The sequence below is a fragment of the Xiphophorus hellerii genome, chromosome 20 (assembly GCF_003331165.1).
Source record: "Xiphophorus hellerii strain 12219 chromosome 20, Xiphophorus_hellerii-4.1, whole genome shotgun sequence".
Taxonomy (NCBI): Eukaryota; Metazoa; Chordata; class Actinopteri; order Cyprinodontiformes; family Poeciliidae; genus Xiphophorus; species Xiphophorus hellerii.
The window spans coordinates 28,918,263-28,939,082 of NC_045691.1; positions in this window are offsets into that span (position 1 = coordinate 28,918,263).

Here is a 20,820-nt window from a genome sequence, read left to right on the forward strand (position 1 = left end):
TTCTCGTCCTGGCGGTTTATGAGCTGCTGAATTAGACGGCAGCCAGATTTGAGAAAACATAAATAACTGGTGCTGGACTCCTGTGCCAGATCTTCAGAGTGAAATAGAGAGAAAGAGGAAACAGCAATTTGTGAGATTGGCCATGTGAATAAGACTTTCAGAAATTGATATGCTAATTATTTCCGTCAGAATGCCGCGCTGGTGGCACATTTGCAAGTAAATGGCAAAGCCAAAGTAAAGAGTTTGTGGGATTCTGTTGATTCTGCTCTAGCGCTGTTATCGCAACACAAACGCGAAGAACTCTGTGATAAAATAATGCCCTTTAAAAAAAAAAAACTTTTGTGAAAAGAAAAAGGGAATTATTCCCTGCTGCGTTAAAGTGTTTCATTGTGCAGCAGTGAGCTGTGTACTGTGTAAGTGTTTTCCTCTCAGCTGCTCGGAAACTGGCAGGTATTGTCAGAGGCGCTGCGCTTCAGGCTGATTTTGTGGAAAAAAGGCTCCAGAGCTCATTTCTCTGCAGGGAAAAAGGTCCCAGGGTGGATCTTTAGTCTTTATGGCTGTGCAGTGTGCATGCCTGGGAGAGAGAAAAAAATCAGAAGAAAGCGTTTTGTAAAAGCTTTAAAAAAACAAAAACAAAACATCTGTATACTGGGAACAAGTTTCCTGGTTTCCCTCCATTTTCCGCTTGATATTTACAGTTTAACTCAATGACTGCTTAGCTTTGGAATCAAACATGTTGTGCATGCTTCTCTATCCCTTCATGTCTTGTTTACAGCATAAAACATTGAGCTCCCTGGTTTATTAGTAAAATATAATACACGGAGTCCAGGCTTGTGCCAGGTAATTCATCCGTTGTCGTCCGAAGACATTGCTGCAACGTGACGTTACTGGTGTTTGTGGTGTAACATCTGGATGTAATAGAACTGATGCATTAATTACGGCTGCACCAAGTCACCTTACTGTAAGAGAAATACTGCAGACAGCACCCGGCATAAATTAGCCCTGCTAAATTGAGTTAATGTACAGCTTTATAGCTACAGCCTTAATTGCTTGGAGCACTACTTACACCTTAGGTTGTTGCTCTGTTTTTCTTTATGATATAATTGGCATCCGAACATGTGGTTGTAAAGCATTTTACGACAGTACAGTTTATTGAGCTCTGTGTTAGTAGTATTGACTCAGGAAGGAAATGGTTGAAAAATAAAGCAAAGAGAAACAGGATTTTTCTTTTTTTTTTTTAATTTAGAAAAATCTAAAAAGTGAGTTATGTTTTTGTATGAAGCTGTCCTTTGTAGAACCTTTGGTTTCGATCTGACATATTTAAATAAGACGCACACAAAAGAAAGCAAAACGTATGGCTGTAAAGGGGGTAAATACTTTTTCACAGCACTGTACATTTACCGTCCAACCCTATTTGAAACACCGAGGCAAGACGTAATGTTCGATCCAAGTATTTACACCATTTCCAACAGCTTGCTTTTTCACCTTTGACCTCTGTCAACCAACACTGGTGAGCTGAGTTCGGAGGAAATAATCTCACCAGTATTATTTAGTTCTTCATGTGAGGAACAGCAAAGATCATCTGCAGGTGTTACATTGCCTCGATCTCTCACAAGTGACTACAAGTCTGATAAGACTTGATGAGTCATGCTTATTTCAGTGGATCACTCTCATTCCAGCCAAACGCAATCATTTAAAACAAAAATAAACATAAAGAATGGCCCTGTCCGTCCAGAAAGCCAGCCATTTGCTGCAGGACTTTAAGTTATCTCCATATTTTTAAACGGTGGTTTGGATTGATGATTTCCTGCAGCCATTAATCTTTATTGCGCTGCAGCAGGAGCCTTGGCCGTCCCTCAGACGGCAGTAAATTGTAAACAAGGAAGTAAAACAGGAGAGTTCATTTACGCCTCCCCTGCTGGGGTGAAGAGTGTATTAAACCCCATAAACCTAAACAACAACAAAAAAACACACCAAAAAAAGACCTTGCTGGGCGAAGGGAGTGGCAAACATGCGGGCAATTGAGAAACGATTAAAAAAAAAAAATGGGGGAGCCACAAAGAAGAGAAAAAAAAAATCCTCTCAAAATTGCTGAAAATGTAGAAATGGTGTGTGCTCTCCCTTCATCAGGTCTGTGTGTGGAGGTCTGGTAGTCTGCCACAGGAGAGCACAGAAATAGTACAAATCCTAAAAAAGAAAAGAAAAGAAAGAGCATACAAAATTGCGGAAACAGGATGAGTCAGAGTGCTTTAACTGGACTGAGGTTCTGTGAGTAGTACTGACTGTTGCAAGTGTTTGGCTTGTCAACAAGCCCCTTTTTAAAAACCAGTTAGCGCCAACAAGCTGACTGTAAACCACAACTACAAACTACTTTAATCACCTGCTCTCTTCCTGTGAATCTAGCTCCAAATCTTTATGCTCATACAATGAAAAGTTATCAATGGAAGTTTATAGAGACACAAATAACAAGCTAAATGCACCCAAAATTATCTGGGTTTTTTTTGTTGTTTTTTTTTAGATTTGAGCAAATCATTTAAAAATAAACACTGTGGAGATTGCAGCTTTCCTTCTGTTTTGCACGGTGCTGGTTGTAGAATCTTTAGTCTTTGGTTTTATTGTGGAGATTAATCCAGCTGCTAAAAACATAAAAAGTCTGCTACGCCATCTATTAAGTTCCCAACATGCTGGGTTGAGTTAATCATCGCCTTCCTGAAGAGATGCTTCCAAACCTGAATTCCTTGAAAATAGGTGGAAGTTTCATGAACATAACATCATGTAATGTTTAGCTCTCGCAAAAAAAAAAAAAACAAAGAAAAAAAGAGAGTGCACGGTGAGAGAAAACATAGATGAGTGAAATGAAATGTATAGATATTCTAAATATGACTAGGATCTCCTTTTTCTGTTTGATGTAGGCTCTCCATCAAACATTTAAAGTTGAACAGCTATCCTTTAAAAAAGATAAATTTCCATGAGGAACAGTGAAAATACAGTACAGATGCAGGAACTTGTAGTCCCCAGACGCTGGAGCCTGTTGGCAGGAAGCAACGCTGAAGGTTTGCACCAATCAATACTCCATCAAAGGTTCTTCATGTGCAGAAGCTGTGAGTCCATCTTGCCTGAGCAGAGTGAACATCCCTTTGGTAGCTTTCCTCCGCACCTCTCTGAATTCAACCCTTCAATTATTTAACGTCTTCTGAAGGCTGGAGCAGCTTTGAAGTGAAATGACTGTTGTGGTCCGATGTGGAGTTAAAACATATTTGCTTCATAAGTTGATAAACAATATCAACAACCTTTCTGAAAAGTTAACAGGAAGTATCTTGCTGTTGACGTGTCAAAGTCAAATAGGTCACCTAAATTGCTAGAGGCCACCTGTGTGTAATTTAAATCCAGCTGTTCTCTGAAGGCCTCTGAAGCTTGTGAGAGGACATTAGAGAACAAACAGCATCAAGGGACGTAGTCGACAGATCGAGGTCGAAGCTATGGAGAGCAAAGTTTGGTTATGTATCTCACACCATCATTCATGCATGAAAAAAATTACAGTACAAATGCAGCATAGCAAGAAATCTGTGGTGTGGGGGGGCAATCCAGTTTGCCTCACCTTCCTCAGAAAAGAAGAGCAGCTGGAGAACCTTCTTCCTGACACTGAAGGTGTTGATGGTCCATGTCAAGTCCTTGGAAATCTAGACGTCAAGGTACTTGCTTTGAACCATTTCCATAAGAGTCCCATTAATGAATATTGGAACAAGGGTGGTTTCCGTCCTCCGAAGGTCAATGATGAGATCCTTGATCCTCCTTGCACTGAAGCAGAGATCGTTCAATAGGCACCAGCCCACTACCCTGTTGACCTCCTGCCAATAGGCTGAGTCATTTCTGTGGTGTTTCAGTATCAGTTTATTGCTGTGTTGTCTTCAGCAAACTGGATATTCAGCTGAGCAGTCAGGTGTGTTTAGTGAGCCCTGAGGTGCACCAGCGTTCAGAGTGACAGGGCAGATGGATTTATGTGGATTCTGACAGTCAGTAGTTTGTCTGTCTTGAAACCCAGGATGTAGCTCCAGAGAGACGGTGTTATACCAAGCATTAAGAGTCTGTCTTACAGTCTCTGCGGTACTATAATAGTAAATACAGAGCTAAAGAGTAGCAGGCCTGACTTTCTAAGTGGTTGAGATGATCACTATTGACACTACATCTAAAAGAGTGATTCGTCCTGAAGGCAAACTGATCTGGGTCCACCTTTCTGTGGCTGCTGTTCTTTATCTGTGCTATGACCAGAAACCAGAAACCACTGGTCATTAGAGTAATTAGAGTGGTCAGAGTGTGTTTTCAGACATACTCAGACCACAGCCTGGGACGGCAAAGTGTTGGAAAGACCAGTCTGCATCTCGGTGAGTAATTGGACACACTCCTTCAGCACCCTTCCAGTGATGATGTTTGGGTCTATTGCTTTAATGTCCTGCACATTCACCCTTAGCTTCAACTGCAGGCTGAGAGGTGGATTAGCTAGGATCGAAACATATTCGTGTGTTAGTGCCAACACACACTGGACCCGCTTTGGCATCTAACCCCACAGAAAGGTGCGTTGGATGATATACACAGAAATTAGAAGAGTAATTAGAGTTAATGGGGCCTTGCAGACCACAATCAACCAAAGTAAAATGCTTCCGCTTTGGGATGAAATACAAACTTAAATATTTTACTCACAAAAAAGACAGTGAGTAGGAGCTTAGACGTATTTAAAAAAGTAAGAACGAAGTAGTAATCTTGTCTGAGCAGCTTTGAGTTCACTGCCGGACCAACGTTTGCGTGTGCTGGAGGGATTTCTGGCATGTACTCTGAGGTGAATACTCACTCTCTCTGGACTCCAGTTGTCTGTTGACGAACCGTTGAGTCAGAACCTGTTTTTATGTCAGGTAAAAAACAGAATGTAAAAAGTTGAACACCAGCAGTGACACTTGGCCTTGATGAGCCCGTCAAATCCAGACTTCAATCCCATGAGAATCAGTAGCAAGATTTTATGTCTTTTGTCAACATACAGTATGTTTTGTCATATGTCTTGGCTCAAAAGATTTGAGCTTTTGCGCCATTAAGAACTGGCTTCAGTCAGGTTCAGCCTCTAGATGTGCAAACTTGGCAGAGACCTTTGACCTATGACCCAACAGCTTCTACCCAGAAATTGGGTTATGAAAATAACCCAAATAGCCCAAACATTTAATTTTACTTTTAAGATATTTTTAAGTCAAGTATGATTCAAAATTTTAAACCTGATAGAATGATAAAAACCACCTTAAATTAATGGTTTTAATATACTATTGTCAATCTAAACTTAATATTTAACTATTAAAATCCCTGTTTTTTCCTTTATCTTTTGGCACTGGATACTTGACAACCACTGGAGGAAGGTTCTCAAGACACTATTTCCTGGTGTCGAATTTGATATAAGTGGTTCTCAAGACGACAGCATGGACTACGATGTTTATCTTTTCAATGGGAAGCAAACTACACTGGATGGAGAAAACTCAGAGCAAACGGAGTTTTCAGAAGAGGATACTCTTGAAGATACGACTGTAGTACAGAACAACATCTCCAATCTTTCTAAACGCTGTGACTTGTCAGGCCATTGTGGGAGTTTTCAAAGAGTTCAGTCTGAAAACTCAACTTTGGAGAAAAAGGCATTTGAAGACAAGACGCATGTAGAGACTGTCCTCTTAGGGAACAACTTAGCTAATTTTCCCAAAGAAGAAACTTCCCCGGATGGGGAAAAGACGGTCGAGTCTAAAAAGTCAACCACTGCTTTAACAAAAGCAGCTTTAGAAGACTGGACCCATGTAGAGAAATCTCTCCCAGGGATCGATTTCTCTGAGCATAAAGCAGAAACTTCCCCGGCTGGGGAAGTTTGCAGTGAAAAGAAGCAAACTTCAGAGGTTGAGTCCAAAGACTCAACCTTTGATCTGACAAAAGCGGCCTTAAAAGACCAGACCAGATCTGTTGTAGGGGACAATTACCCCAATCTTCCCAAATCTCCCAAGATCCAAAGACCCATTTTACCCAGTTGCAACATTTGCAACGAAGAGGAAAGACGTTGCGCAGAAATGAGCAAATGTTCGTTCAGATGTTGCACTAAAAAATCTTGTTGCACCACATTTTGACCGACACCATGTTACATCTGTCACGCTCCTCCTGATTTCGTCTTGGTCCAGTCTGTTGTCCAGATGAACACTGAGGTGTTCATATTGTTCAACAACCATCACTTCTTCTCCCATCTAAAAAGTCAACCTCTGCTTTAACAAAAGCAGCTTTAGAAGACTGGACCCATGAAGAGAAATCTGACCCAGGGATCGATTTCTCTGAGCCCAAAGAACAAACTTCCCTGGCTGGGGAAGTTTGCAGTTAAAAGAAGCAAACTTCAGACTCTTTAACAAAAGTAGAGGTTGAGTTTTTAGCTGGGAGAAGAAGTGATGGTTGTTGAACAATATGAACACGTCAGTGTTCATCTGGACAACAGACTGGACCAAGATGGGTCTTTGGGCCTTGGGACAGAAAATCCTGATAAAATCGATGAAAGTTTTCAGTTGAAATGTGACAAAAACGTCAGGGAGCGTGGAGCCTTTTTGCCAGGCGCTACTAGCTAATACCTTGCCAAATAAAACGCGACTAAATCTCCCGACTGCTCTTTGTGACCAACTGAACAAATTAAGTGTAACTTGTGCCTCTCTGGAAACAAGCTGCCATCAGCGTTCCTCTCATTACATCTCTGCCGTTTCCAAAGACTCCCAGCTGTGAGCCATCCTGCAGGAACATCCATGAAACATTCCTCGCACCGTAAATGCTCCCATTCACCCCCCCCCCATTTTCACCACTATTTTTACCGACTTACTCACCGAGGACGGGCTTTGTTTGGCACGTAGCATAAGGACGGGTGACCGAAAATAGCCTCCGGTGGGACAAAAGTCTGGTACAAGCGGCGGGAGGCAGAGCTCAATTATAGCTGGCTTTTTTTGTGAATCCTCGATTCAAGCATTGTAATGAAAAGCAGGCCTTTACTGGACATCTGCGGCTCTAATTTGGGCTCAAGGGTGTGCAGGGTGATAACACCGGGCACAATAGCGAGCAGGAAGGCACACATTTGGCTTATCTGTGTGGCTGTCAGGCTTGATAACAGAAGTTCCCCATTATACGTCTTTACTATCTTTTCAGTTCGCATCCTTTAGTTTATACGAAACTAATGAGGTGACAGAGTAGGTAATTTTCCTCTAAATCTTTACAGCAGTTAAATCAGTGACAACAGTGTGTGCGCGTGTGTGGGTGTGGGGGTGTGTGTGTGCATGTAAGCTTTTAGTCCAGTTAGTTAAATGGATTGGATTCTGCTCATTTTTGGTCAGAAAGTGACAAATAAAATCGTCTTTAGACACACAGGACTGGAAGGGACCCATCGGTGAAGTCAAGATTAAAATGATCAATACCTTCTACTGTGATTGTGTGACTTAGCTGATATTTTAGTTCACACAACAATGAATAATGCTTTTGTTTGACAACTTCCTTTTAGAAAAAATGTTTATGATAAAAAAAACCTTCATATTTTGAGCTAAGTTTGAGAGGATAAACAAAATAAGAGTTGGAATACGAGCATTGATGGGTCCATAACCGTTAAAACAAACAGGGTGAAAATGTGAACATTTCCTAAGATTTGACACTTTCTGTCAATAAGTGTTGTCAGTATCAATCTAATTGATTGATTGATATTATTGATTGATTTTTACATGAAAAAAGTAAAAACTTTGTATGCTGCCACAATTACACGGAGCGTGGTGTTGGCCTATCACTTAAAATCCCAGATGATATACATGAAAGTTTCTGTCAATAAAATTTTTTTTAAAGGATACGAATGTTTTTACTGTAAAAATATTTCCATCAGGGATCAGTGCCGTCAATAATCGCCAGCAGACCTCACACTTCTCTAGAAGCTGAAGGCATCTGTTTCAATCAGCTTATCCAAACACATCCAACTGTATTTATCGCTCAACTAAAGCGGTCCGCCGCACAAACCTCCTGCTTTTCAGGCGTTTGACATTTGCAATTCATGCTGCCATCGGCTGCATACGGATTCATCCCCATCCCAACAGGGACAGTGCGCCTCTTCTCTCCTCCGCCCCCGTTGAGCTGACATGTTGATGCACAGGATAGGCTCGTAAAGAATGCATAAACCACGCAAAACCTCCAGCCGCAGCAGTCTTATCTCCGTTCGGTTAATCAATAACGCTTGCGAAAGCCGCTCCATCCAGAGACACGGAGCTGACTGGATTTATTTTTTTTTTCATATGGCAGCATCATGCTGACTCTCTTTCTCTCTCCCTTTCACACATCAGCATCCACTTTTAATCGCGGTATCTGGCCTCGCCGCGGCTCGTCAAGAGCCTCACGGTCCTGTCAGTGTGGGCTTGCGGAGAGGGGATAAGAGCTTTTACTGCTGCGCTGTGGAAATAGATGTGCTGGTGAAGCAGCAGCCCACCTCTCCCTGCAGCATCTGTGGAAGTGGCAGAGCGCTGGGGTGACTATTACGCAAGGCGTTCACATTGCCAAAAAAAGCCGTCTCTTTCCCCGCTGTACGCAAACAAGTTCTTTGTATAATTTGAGCTTTGTGTCCTCCCAAATTTCCACAGCCGCTTCTAACTCCCAACTCTTCCATCTGCAACTGTTTGTTTTGTCAGTTTGACTGACGCTTTGACTCTAACCCCCCACCTCCTACCTCCACATTTTAAAAGTTTTACTCCAAATTCTTTTTCTCACAGTTGCATTCAAAGTCGATGTGCAGGTGCAGCTTTGTTTTGCATCTATACATATCGCTCAATCTGAATCTAAATGTGGTTTGAAAATGAGCGATGATGATGATGATAATTTTCCGGTTTCAAAATTCCAGACTCAAATTTTCTAAAACGGGCTAAATGAGGATATCACCTGCAGGGGATGTAATCTGTGACGTGCCTTAAGAAGCAACGGACAAGGATGCACTCAGTTTAACACTAGACGTTGCAACTGATCACAAATTAACAACAGATCATTTTAAAAAACTTACTGAATAAGGTCATTTGACTCCAAAGAGCATTTTGTCTTTTGATAAACTTTACATTTGGACATGGTTGAAAGGGGCAGAGTTATGATAAAATTGAGGGTTTTTTTTTTTTTTAACTTTACATATGTTTTAATGTTGTTCCACCATCAAAAACATACCTGGAGTTTTGCCTTGATTCTTTTATGCATGTTTGAGAAATCCTTTAATCTCCCATGGCAACCACTCAACTGTGCAAAACGCCTAGGTTGACCTAGCTCCGCTTTCGAGGCGCATCTCCTCCCCAGAGCTGCATTTTCCACGCTGTTGAGCTTCCGCCTTACAGAACAGCCCTCCCCCACTCAGCTCCTTCAGACTAGCCAGCAGCAATCAGCAAACACCTGGTGGACCATCTGCTGAGCTCGTATAGGAGCTAATTCTCAGTACAACTCTGGTAAAAACGTTGTTAAAGGGTTAATAGAGGAGCGACATTACGATGACTTCCTGAAGACGCCGTTTCAGAAAGAGCGGGAGTTTTTAAAGAAAGAGAGGCCCAATTTTATGGTGTTACATTTCTTTTAAGTCATGTTTGATAAATTTAGCATTTTTATAACAACTGGAGTTAACATAGTTGCTTAATTATGTGGTTAAAGGGCTTTATGTGCCTGGAAAACACATAATATTTCCCCTTTAAAAATCTAAAGACCCAACACATGCGGGATAAAAGATCTTTCCGCTTAATCTACCTACGTGATTTAGCTTTCCTTAGTGGCATTTTTGGTCAGACGAGGTGAAGATGTGCATATGTGTGCTTTTGTGAATGCAAACACTCAAGATTTCTGAGGTTCCAAAACTCATCATTTTTCAGGTGTTTCCAGTTCAGAGATATTGAGATGCATTGGGAACCTGGGTAATATCAGTGGAGGAACCTGCAAACTCAACAAGAAACCTTATTTTTGATAGTTTCAGCCCCATAATGTACTCTGCAAAATTTATAAGGTCAGAGAGCCTCTCTCTGAGTGGAATGCTGCAGTACTTACAGAAAGAACTTGGAAAAGTCTGGAGCCTCGCTCTCGAGACTTGATATATTTAATAGCTGAGAAGGAACAGTACCAACCGCCATGTCTATAAATTATATAATTTTAGGGTACACATTTGGACACCATCATAATTTTTCCATTACCAGGAAAACACATCAGTTGGTGATGAAATAATAATGTTAATTTAACACAATTTTTGGCCACTTTCATACATTGCTCCAATTTTCAGAGAGGATCCTAATGGTTTGTTTCTATGCAGATGACATCCTACTGATCCACGTCTTAGTTTTAGCAGATATCTACAGATCGTCTCCCTAAATGCGCCACGCCCAAGTCCGGCTCTTGAGCGATACCACCCTTCAACCTTTCGATGCTTCACTTCTCCAACACACCTGAATCAAATGCCTTTCCTTATGAACGTATCAGACCTCTGCAGACATACCGATGAGGAAGTTCAGCCATCAGATTCCGGTTTTTTGACGCAGGGATTCTCATGCTATGTCTACAACTGTTATTGTGCTGTTGTTGTGAGAGATTCCCAGAAACTAACAAGGCTTTCCTATAAAAGGCGAAGAGAAATCGGTATAGGTCCTGCGGAGGACATTGCTTAACTCTTCGGCGGTTCAATCATCAGAGCTGAAAGAATTCAACTTGTGACCTCGGCACCTGCCTCAGGTCTTCTAGAAAAATATAAGCCTGTCACTTTACTCAAAGAAATTGTCACCAATTTGCTGATTTGATGGTGCGTTCATGGTGATGTGCAACGTTAGTTTCTACCATACATCTGTAGAAAATCTTATACAGGCTTTCTTTCAGCGACAACTACCTTTGCGTCACTCTTCCTCAAAGGAAGGATTTGTAAAGAGCATAACTAATAGCAGTCCTATCAACAAATAACTTTTTTTACATCTGCCTAAACTTTCTCCCTGACCTGACCGTTGCGTTCCTTGGTCTTCATGGTGCTGGACGTTCACTAATATTCTCTAACCAACATTTGAGTTGGCTATAAGTGGAGACTATTTACTGAGGGAAATTGGTTGCACTATATTGTAGTCATTTTTGTCAGTGTCCAGAGCATCACACACCTTGAAAAAACTTGTCCTTTCAAGACGTCTGTCTTCAGCAAATTCAGAGCTTCTAGCTACTATTGCTATTGGTTCAGACTGATTTGAGTGAACAGGTGGTGTGTTAATAGAACATAATGTGCTAATCCAGGTCTATTTTCAGGCTACCCACATGGTTATCATCAGGCATACCATTTGTAGTCATTTAGCCCTGCTAGGGTAGGCATTAATCTGCCTGTGTTTGTGCAGGTTTCTACATTTGGAACAACTGTGTTTCCATTACAAATGTGCACGAACATTTGTCTATTTTCTGCTAAATTAAATAAGAAATGAATTTATAATCACGTTTGAATGAGCTTGTTCACGCGACAAAAAAATCATTAAAAATCACAGTAGTGATGGATATAAAGACTTACGGTACATTAAATATATTCATAATTCAGTCGTGGTGCATCTTGCATCTATCAGCCATCGGAGGAGACATTAGCATCTTATTAAAGTGTTTGAGGGACAAGTCCTTCTTATTTGGGAGCAGCTACGCATTCGGCGTTTTGGAGAAGTTGTAGTTGGCGATTTTATAGAAGACCTATGGATACAATGCATTTGAATGTCATGTGACTTTATATGAACTGTGCTATGCAGGGAGAGCGCTGGTGGAGTCAGCTGCACATCGTGCAAAAACAATCCATCGTCTTCCAATTACTTCCTGTGCATCTTTTTCAGTGTTTTCGCTGATAGCTGTCGATCACATAAACGCTTTCCATTGCAGTATTGTGAAACACATCTATTTTGATACAGCTGAATTTTTTCTAAATTGCCGTTCTTCTGTTAAGCAAATTTATTTTCATAATTTCAATTCGCACAATTTTTGTGGTTAAGGGAAACGTAACTATTGCTCCCCTTTTTTAGAATGGGGCACCTTGTGAGTTATTCTAACTCTGAAGCACAGGGATGTGTGGCCATTCTTTGCAACAGGAACCCCAAATGGTGCAAACATTGCTCCCACATGATGGTCCAATCTTTCCACAGACTCTGTGCCCATATGAACCTGTGTTTTGACAGCAATGCCAGGCAAACTCTGACAGCAATTTGTGGCCCTTGTTTGTCATGGTATAAAGTTGCTTCTCATTCAGAAGAAAACACCAAACATTGCGAAGGAAAAAAAAAAGGTTTAAATAATTGTTCTCAACTGAAAAGTTTACTTCAATTTGCAATTGTCTAAAGACTTTACGCGTGATAGAAGACTTGTTGTACCAGATCGCCATAGTGTAAACAACCTAACTTGACGGAAATAGAAATGTGACATCTATAAATGTTGTAGTGATATATCTCTGCATTAAGACTGTAAAGCAAGAGTTATCTTATTAATATTAATAAAAACGCATGACTATTCAGGATATAGAGCTGAGTGAATGAAATATGCGTGTAATAAAGAGGAACTTATAAATCAGCAGAAACTTAGATCCATTAATTTCGCTATAAAGGCCTCAATCTGAAGCTGGCTCCCTCTGACGGTTTACTAGCAAGTCCTCAGGGAGATGAGATGGTCGTCACAAAACAGAGCACAATTAAAAAGAGTGTCTTTCAAGTCCAGGCGCCAGTTAGGGCGGTAGGATGCAGAGATGACAGCGGGAGTCATGGAAACAGCAGATGGATGGAGTTAGACAGCTTCTACAGGCAGATAAAGATGACAACCTGTCAAAGGACCCCGTGTGTTTGTTCTCCTCACACCCCGTGAGAGGACAGAGAATTACACAAAACAAGCAGCTGAATTTCGAGAGAATATTATTGAAATGAATTATTCCCTTTTACACAATGCTGCTTTGCCCGTTGGCCTAAATACAATCACTCGCATGATCCGAATGAAAGAACAAACGCACATAAACTGTTGCCATGCTGCATCTTTGACCCACATGGTTTAAGATAGTGGGGCAGAAGTTGGGTAGCTTTAACTAAATATTGCTTTAAAAAATTGTGACCCAGTATGTCGGGTTAAGAGAAGATGCTTCATTCTTCAGTGGCCTCCATTTTGAACCACACAACAACCTGTGTCTTCCAGAGAATGTAAAACGAAAGGTTAAGATAACCAGAAAAACTTTATACTAATGCTAATAATTAATGTTAACTTAATAATAGTTCATGTTAACATGATAATGTTAATGTAAATTGTTTGTGTTCATGACTTTAGTTAACACTAAAGAACTCTGAAGAACCAGTTTGTTGATTGTTAGCATTACATTTTTGCCTGTTAGCGCAAGGTAGTGCTAGCTAAAAACATTCACACTCAGACCACATAACATCGCTCAAGATACAAAAATGGAGGGGTTTTTTTTTAACTTTGATTGTTGTTGTCTTTACTTCAACCACTCTTTAACCTGAGATTGGTAAAAAGTTATTTTTAATTACTTTTTGGCTAAGTTTCCTTAAGTCTTGCTAGGTGCAAAGGTCAACACAGCAGCATACAACAAGCCACAGTACAGCATTATTATCAATAAAAATATTTATTCGACCCAAATGTTATGGGTTTTTTTTTAGCAATCTTTAGTAATAAAGGTTAGTAGTTATTCTTTTCGTACCACTATTTGGTAACCTTAACATAAGACAGTAGTAACGTTTAACAAATTTTTTTGTTTTTAACCCAAATTTATTGTAATGGGTCAAACTTAATCAAGCACTAAGGTAGTAAAATACTCAAGTTGTATTGTTCTTAAGCCATGTTTGTAGCGTGTGGAGATGTTTAATCACCGAGACATTTCCGGCCCACGTCTGACTTATAAATACGCCTTTCTGATCTTGTGTAGAATGGGTTAGTTATGCAAGACCTTTTCCCCCCCTTAAAATTAGCACTCATCCCAGAAGCTAATAAAAAGCCAGTGCTTTTCACGCTCTACCACGGCAATTTGTAAAATAATTATAACTTGCTAGGGACGAAGGGGGAGGACAGCAAAACAAGCCCCTGCCAGCTCACAAGGCACGAAAATAAATAAATAAAAAAGCTGTGACTTTCCCAAAAAGTCAGGCCTCCATTTTGTTTTTCTTATCCAGACACTTGGTTACTGCTGCCACCCAGATATGTCTGGAGAGGCGGGAATTTGAGTTTTGCAACTTGAAGTTTGTCATCAGTCCAGTTGAGGCTTCGAAAAATGAATAAATCCTATCATTCTTGAAATTCAACTTATATGTACTGTATATATACAGTATATGCATATATATATATAAAGTCAATATTTTTTTAACACATTTCTTAAAATTATCATTATGGCTTGACAGTATAAGACAGATAAAATGTGAAAAAAAGGTTAGGGTTGAGCTCCTTCCATTGCTCCCAGTACACCCAATACACCACTCAGTCAGAAACAACCAACCAGAGCCAGGAGGAGGATCTTAGCGCTGCCAATCACTCTTGTGCTCACCCATTTGCTCTTTGCTAAGCTGGTCCACCACAACGTAGCCTGCCAAAAAATCCAATGTCTAGTTAGCATAGCCACAGATAACACCGGGTAAGTGGATTTCCTGTAAAGGTGAGTTATTTCTCCACAATTAGCTTGTTGAGCAGCATACAGGAGGTTGATTGACAGCGCTAAGACCCTCTCCCTGGCTCTGATTGGGTGTTTTTGACTGGGAGCAGTGCCTTTTTGCAGACCTCCCCACAATAGTAGCAGAAGGTGAAGGAGCTTAATGTTTTTCAAAAAACGTATCTGTCTCATACTACTGCCATGACATGGTGACAGTTTTAATAAATATGAAAAAAGATTTTTTGTAAAAGTTACATTCTGCAGCTTTAATGTTTAACTACCATAAGTACTAGTGAATCACCTTATTTTATAAACGTATAATTTTGACTCTAATCTTATATGTCAATCTTATTTTAACTGTGTTGACATTTCTGAAAATTAATTCCTATAAACTCCTAGTGCTTCAATCAATCAAAATGGACTCCACAAAGATAATCAAATTTAAAGGATATGATATGAGCAGTGTCAGACTGAGTGATATATACAGTATATTTTTTCGACTCCCTCCAGTAATCGGGTTAGCTGCTTCATGAGACATTTTTACTGCCATACAGAGAATTCAACTTGCAAAGTGTAGATGACATTATGTCAGGCCCACAGAACTAGCCAAGGGCACAATGAGACCTGACACCAGTGGCGGCAAAAAAAAAAAAGAAAAATCTTCCTTAAACATCAACTGTGAATGTCAGACGGTGTCAGCTCCATCGAGGCTGAGCTCCACCAGCGTGGCCAGAACCATTTCTGAGAGGCAGAAACTGAATACAGTAGATTAATTTGGTATCTGGTAGTACCCAAGGTCAACCAAAATGTAGTAAATGCTACTCTCAATACGGTAAAACAAAAAACATTTAAGAGGACCAGACAAAAGATAATCCCTCAAATGTAGACTTCTTAAATGTAATAATAAATGTTATAATATGCAGACTGAGTCACCAGGTGTTAGCTCCGATCTACAGGTGACACCAGATGGTTTCACAGCGAGCGGCGATAAACGTTGCCCATTTAGCTGCACAGCAGGACAGGAGCGACGTGCCAGCTGCATTTCCCTCAGGTTGCGATGCTGTTCGTGACGCCGTTGTTCGTTTGGTTGGAGTGAACGTTCCAGCTCCTCTGACGCTTTTAATTCACACAATCTCACCTCTTGCCTCCCACTTAAAAGATTCCTGTCAGTCATCAGCTGTCCTTGATGATGAACAATTGCTGCTGACTAAAACCCCTCCTGCTCTGTTGTCTCCCAAATTAGAAACACCAGTGGCAAGATTATTATTATTTTTTGCTTGGATTTGTTATTACACCTTATTCTGTTAAGACTTGCAGCAAACATGTTTGAGTGTTGTTTCAGAGATTCTTTTTATTATTATTATTTCTTATTTTACCTTTATTTTACCAGGATAAAAGCCCATTGAGATGAATAGCCTCTTTTTCCATTTAAGAACAAATACAACATAAAACCTAACACAGTTGAAAATGATGAGCTATTTAAAAAACAGGCACATGTCATTGAAACAGCATCAAGAACATTTAGTTTGGATGTAAAAGCACAAAGCGACACAAAAATTCAGTCAATCTCAATGTTAGCTCAGTAGCAAGTTCCAGGAAAAGGAAGCAGAGCAAACGAAAACCTTCTCACCCTAAGTCGTGTAAGTGTAAAGTACCAGAGTCAAAACTTCAGGACTCCCAAGTAACGCCTTGTAAATAAATGTAAACAGAATACATGAACCCCTCTGAAATGTGGAATAATAACACAGCTTAAAGTCATAGTTTTTGTCAATAAGTCACGTGGAAGTTGGTTTGTGGTAAGGATTAATATTTCCCAGTTAAGTAGGTAAATAAATAAAAAAGCTGACTGAAAATGTAAAAAGAACAAAACCTACAGTGCTATATGTTACGTGAGACTTGAGTTTCAGCCTTACCCTGGCAGGCTTGTTTAAAAGCGTTTAGCAAGAGTTATGCTAACCGTCACCATGGTGATCAGTGATCGCAAACATTAGCCCTGCGTCCCAACTAACCATGCACGAGACACTTTAGTGCAAGTATCTGATCTGAAATAATGGCGTTTTTTATGTCTGTTTTATTTGAAGTGTAAAAGTCAGTAAACCAGCCGAGTCTTGTGACTCGCATAGCAACGGCGCTAAATGCTCTGCGCTGCTAACGCTTGGATGTGGAAATGATGAAACAGCGGTGTACTTGGCCAGTTTCTTGCTAACGTAGTTACACTTTCATCAACTATGCATTACTGTCACTTGCGCAACATCACACTTATTACAAGGAAAAATGGACATTCTCCCTCAAGTTTATTTGCCGCACCTATACACAATCAATGCCGTCTAAAGCTATTCACCAACATTGTTCTGCCGTTGTATCCAGGTCGACGCTGCGACTGGCTCATCTTGCTAGACCTGTGAGAGTTTACCTTTATGTAGAAAAATAAATCACATACAGGAACAATAACTGTAAAAAAAAAAAAAGAACCAAAAACACTATGCAAGGCATCTAAAGCTCTGCAGAAATATTATGACACTTCCAAGAAAATCTATACTTCAAAAGGTTGTATGCGCCCCCCACGCCCCAGCACCACCACCTACTTGAATCATTTTTCTTCAAGCAGTCACAGAAGTGCCTCAGTCTCTCAACTTGTGCTTTCTGGGAAGGAGAGCCATGTAATATAGCTGCACTTTCACAGAAGCTTATCAGCTGTGGGGTGCAGCAGCAGAAGTGCATGACGATTCTGCCTTAACACAGACAACTCACGAGGCAATATTCTTGCCAAGGAGATGCCGAAGCGGAGAAAAGCGACTGCGCGTTTAGTTTGTGAGCTTTTAAAAGCTTAAGGTTTGGAAGTGTGTGTCCGTAAGCCACGAGTTAAGAGTTCAGTGTGTCCCTACTTATCCGCGTTGTGCCGTCCAGCAGTTTGTCTTCTGGTTTTCTAACAGAAGATATGCCACGTTTCACAGTGGATGCAGGTTTCAGCCCAATTCTACATCATGCTTTGTTGTTCTGAAGCAAGACATGGTGGTGTTGTTTTTTTTTAAATTATGAAATGAAACCTTATCTTCTTCCTTCTTTTTACCATTTTTCAATGCAGACACAAAGCTCATGTCTCATTACAGGACCACAAGGCAATTTTATGATATCATTTGAAGATATGATGTTGAAATTTAAAATGTTGATAAATTTAAGATGGGAAACAGTAACAGCTGTTGATTTAATCACAGGTGGATGAGAGCACGGTCGGGCCCAGAGAGAATAATTAGTCCACAAAAGGCTCTGCAGGTTTTATCTTGTCCATTTGAGACTCTAGCTGCAAGAAATGTGTTGTCTTTACACAAGATTACAATTACATTTGAAAATGTTCCTACTGCATGTTTAGCTACAGCAATTAGATGCATTTTGTCAGTTTTTTTTCTCTGTGTCTGAGCAAAATGAAGGAGTGCTTGACTATAGCTTCAGTCTGATTGAGTTTTGGAATTTAAAATTCTTAATTACATGTGTGGCATCGCCTGTAAGTGACTTTTTAGGGCCTCTACAATGAAGTTTTGACGGCTGGACCACTGTGGTGTAAGTTAAACCTCACCAGTGAGGCACAGCCTTATGTGGAGAGAAGTGAGACTGGCAACCATTTTACTGATGAAATAGGCTATTCTGGTTACACAGTTGCTGGTTTGTTTGTATTTCACCAAAAAAATCAGACTTGTTAAAAATCACAATAATCATTACGATTTGCCTTCAAATCATCCTTCAAATTCCTTCCCTCGCCCTCTTCTCCTACTTGCTGCGGTTTATTGTGCTGAGATAGCGCTGACAGAAGAAGAAGTTTTATTTATATAGCACTTTTTCAGCAACAAGGCAGTTCAAAGGGAGAGAAGCAAGATGTATAACTGAAATTATTTTACTGTTGTAGACAGAAAACAAATGTAGCAAAGCGTCAATTTACATGCAGTCATTCACTCCTGGAACAAACATATACTGGTTGGAACCCAATGAGAATAAAAATTACAATTACAAAAGCAATAAAGACATGAGAAATGATCCCAGGTTGAACCTTTCTACACCTGTCCCGCTTCAAGAATGATTTACTCTGACCAGCCTTCCGTTAATCTAAAATAATGACTTAACTTAATGTGAAAAAGTTCTAAAACTTTGAGGGATTTTCTTAAGCTCCTCCTAATTAATCTTCCTCAGGAAAACAAAACCTGTTATGATTAATGGGTCAGTCGCCTTTTGTAAAGTCAGATCTTTTGTTTTTAGGGGTTTGCATCAAACAAGTAGAGATGTGAAAACAGCAAGTTTTATTCTAACAGCGGTTTACATGACGAGACCCGGTTCTGCATTATACTCCCCATTGTTACATTTACTTTATTGTGTTTATGTTGTTACTCGTTTTAACCCAACTTGAAATCTGTTGTCTTCGTGAACCTAAACTTTCCAAAAGTTATTATTAGTTATTAAAGTATTTAAGTTTGATCTAATAATGCTATGTCTTTTGCGACTTTTGGCGGTGTCCTCTGTCTTGGGTTTACATTTTCTCATGGCACTTGGTCATGGAAGTCACTGTGAAAACTAACCTTCTAAAATGATGAAAGTTTCTGAGCAGTTTTGCGGCAATTGCAAAAAAGAAAAAAGAAGCCAATGTCAAGATTGGCTGCCGATAGTAATCTACTGAAACTGCGGAAAGCTTGGGAACGAGCAAAAAGCCGAGTGGAACACACCAAAGCTGCTCCACGCAGAGGTGTGACCAAGTCACTGTGTTGCAAGTCTCAAGTAAGTCTCAAGTCTCTGTCCTCAAGTCCGAGTCAAGTCTCAAGTAAAGACAGGCAAAAGTCGAGTCAAGTCTCAAGTCAGGAACCTTTAATTTCAAGTCATTTCGAGTCGTTTTTATTTTATTTTTTTTAATAATTTGCAATTATACATAAAATTCAAATATTAGACCATTTGTTCTTTTTAAAATATGTATCTGAGGTTCATTTGTGATCCTCTTATTCATCTGGTATTCTTCAAATCTGTCAGAAGTAAACAGATGTCAGAAAATAAATTACAGCCTTTCATGAATTACATTTGACTTCAGTTTACTCCTTCTATTCATAAATAAACATCAACACTACAACAATCATAGTTTTCAAAAAATGAAATAAGTATAAATGAAGTTATCACAAGTAAACTCAGGAAGGTCTGGTGCATTTATTTTTCTGCTTTTATTTCTAAGTATGTTAGTTTCAGTCCTCCGTAAATATGGGACAGATATTCTAAACACAAAATTTATTTGGGACAGTCACTGTATTTGGTCTTTTTTTTTTTTCCCCAGCAAAGCTATACTACTTGGAAATGGGTTCTGTGCGACATGTGACAGTCACGCCGGTCAGTGCATTAAGTCAAAAACAGTTGACTTAATGCACTGACTGCAGTAAACAATATATTGTCAATATAATTTTCCAACGTAGATGTCTTCAAATACACCAACCATCCTTAGATGATACTAGACCCGGCTCATCATCATGATGGGACAGAGAGACTCTGTTCCGTGTTCAGGTCCAGAATCTGCTTTCTGTTCCGGAGCCCCGCTCACTATCCACCGGCTTCCTGAGCTAACACGGTGCACATTATTTGTGGAGGCATTTGAAGGACCGGATTTATGGTAAATCATCACCAATTTAACCCGGAGTACACATGCTAACACGAAGTTAGCTAAAGTCAACTATCTTACAGCAAAAGAAAAGTGCCACCTACCGATCTCTGTGAAGCTTCAAATGCCGGACAAAGTTGGACGTCGTGGCATCTCCATCCGATATTCTCTTCTTGCATGTTTTACAAGTTGCAGTTCGTTTTTTAGTCGAAAGTTCATAACCTACGTAGCCAAAAGAAATTACTCGCGGAAGCATATTCGAGCGGTTATTTCGTATTTCGTTCCCTGAGCTCTGTAGCTTTGCCGCGTTTTTTTAAACGTCCAAATCCTGTTAATTTGATTGGTTGTGCTGCAGCTACGTACACACACATACATAAGGAGAGAGGAACAACATAGTGACGGTCTGCGCATATTGATACGGAATGAGTGAAATTAATTAATGACGCCACTTTATAAATAATGTGTTTTAAATTTTAAGACTTTGAGTAAAAAATATCAAGTCTTTTCAAGTAAACAGCTTCAAGTCAAGTCCCAAGTCAAT